The sequence below is a fragment of the Adiantum capillus-veneris genome, chromosome 5 (assembly GCF_014529385.1).
Source record: "Adiantum capillus-veneris isolate H3 chromosome 5, ASM1452938v2, whole genome shotgun sequence".
In the NCBI taxonomy this organism is placed as follows: Eukaryota; Viridiplantae; Streptophyta; class Polypodiopsida; order Polypodiales; family Pteridaceae; genus Adiantum; species Adiantum capillus-veneris.
The window spans coordinates 120205909-120208464 of record NC_140935.1 but is presented as its reverse complement, the minus strand read 5'-3'; positions in this window follow the sequence as shown (position 1 = coordinate 120208464).

Genomic DNA, 2556 nt, shown 5'->3' with positions numbered 1-2556 from the left:
CCACATATTTAGATACATCCTCAAGTACATTCCTTTCCAACAATATTTTTCTTTCAGTTTGGAAAATCTTTTTCCATACACCTCGATGAAGAGCCTATATACTCTCATGAAACTCCTTGATCATCTTCTTTGAGTGTACTTTTCACATACTAACCTTTATGGAACTGCATCCCTTTGTTTTGGATGCTTACACAAGTATCCATCCTTCAAAGAGTACCCGTATGCCTTATTGAAATCATATTTAGACCAATCTTTTTGCTTTTGCACTTAAGTAGAGAACAATAAGCAGCCACTCAGCCTCATATGTCTCCTCTTTAAATGGATCAAGTGACACTAGTAAACACATTTGTTTACCCTTCATATGAGCACTAGTGTAAAACTTTGTAACTACATCATCTCCATCAATAACCATGTTGTCTTTATCTTCATGCCTTGCTCTAGATATTGAGGTGGTCCGGGGCGGGCAACAAGGGAGGCGACCTCTAAACACCCCTCAAGGATGCAAACTAGGACGCAAGAGAGATCTTGTCACGACCAAGAGGAGATGCAAAAAAATGCACACAAAGAATCTCACACCAAGACACACACCAAATGGAGAAAGAGAGAGCTATAGCAAAGGGAAGAAATAGAGAGAGCAATGGAGTTTGTGCAAATACCTGATTGACAACTTGTAAGGTAAGGCTGTATACTATCACACTATCATTGCTAGCACACACACATTGTCTTAGGGTGTGGGGAACGTCTCACCATAAAACCCTCTTACAATGAACAAGAAACTTGGAAATGGAAACACATCAACCAGTTTCTCAAACAAGCTTAAAAGATACAAGTCACCTTGCATTCACCAAACCACGTGGCACAAGTGAAAGGACGACGATTCTAGAACAAAGACACACCTTTGAAGCACCAAAACCTCAGATTGTGGAAAATGAAAGAGTATATACAATAGTGGTTTTAGATCAGGCACTCACTGTTATGGAATTGATATCTTATTATTTATTGCAGCTGTGACAGGTGGAAAAGGCTTGACCGAGCTAAGCGATTGCAAAAGGATATCATGTTTTATGTATATTTTATTATTCAAGTGCTCTTTATGAGCTTTGGCCATTTATGACCGGCCGGCCAGTTTGTACTCACTTTGACCATTCAAGAATCTATAAATTAAATACGTGCAAGAGAGAAATGGTCACTCTTGCACGGGGGGAGATTGCACCCAGTGTCTGTGTATTTCTTCTCTCTTCTCCTCTCTTCTCTCTCGCCGTACCGGCGTAGCACTCCGCTCTAGGAGGTGCGCCTGCACGTGTTCTCTCGTTCTATCACGCTCTCTTTCTCTCTGTGCTCGTGTACAACTTGGATTATGTGTGTGCAATTCGAGGTATGCAGATTTGTTCGTTTCATGGCTTGTAGTATATTGTTTTTGCTATTTTGCAGGACCCACAACGTTTTCGTATGTAGCAGTGGTATCAAAGCTAGCAATACGCTCCTATGAGCACAATAAGCATGTCCTTGAAGCAATTCATGATGACCAAATACTGAAGCTAAGTTTTTTGTGTTTACTCTGTGTTTTATTAACCTGATTCTTGATCAAAAGTTATATGTTTGTTTTGTATTTCCCAACCACTTGGATCGTGATGTAATATGGAATTAGAACATGGTTAACTTAATTAAGATCTCGATTAGGGTAAATTAAAATAAAGCAGAGACAGAGATTGTCGAAAGAGGAGAATGCGGAAAAGAGGATATGTTTTTTGTCATAGGGATCACCCAAAGTGACATTGTGAGAATCGTTTTAGAAGGAGAAAGAAGAAGAAGAAAAAATAAGTTTTGACGTTGGAGGTTTCTAAGATTAATTAGATGTGCTTTAAACTGGCAACCTCTCATCTGAGAAGAGGAAATCGAGATCCTCAACGGAAGGGCAAGATAGAGAAATCTTCATGTTCGAAAAGATAAAAGCCATCATTTTTCTAATTTGTTTTGCACCCTCCAAACTACCGCAGGAGCCGCCCCTGCATGGAGATCAGTACTATCTTATCTATTCTTTTTTTGGCTCTCAGCATAACTTCGCATCATGCAGGGTTGGGCTCGACCTTAGCTTCGTTAAGTGATGAACTAGCACAAGACGGTCGCAACATGAAAACCCAACATTGCCCATCATTGCTACAGCAACAGTTGGAACCTACCCGTCGCCCATGGCATGCAGCTGTAGCATCACCTCTGACTACACGTCACCCACCATCCCCCGCAGTCAAGAATTACCCTACTTGCATGTAGTGGTAAACCCACTCTCTGATCTCTCTCTCTCTCTCTCTCTCTCTCTCTCTCTCTCTCTCTCTCTCTCTCTCTCTCTCTCTCTCTCTCTCTCTCTCTCTCGCGCGCGCGCGCGTGCGCGCGCGGCCATCTACTACCACTAGCTGTGCATGTGTTGCTCCCAATATTCTCTCTCTCACTCCACTTGTTCATCCCTCTCTCACTCTCTCACTCGTCAACAACTCCTAACGACCACACCTTTTACACCCGTGAACTGCCCATAGCTGGAAACCTTTAGTGAGCGAGACT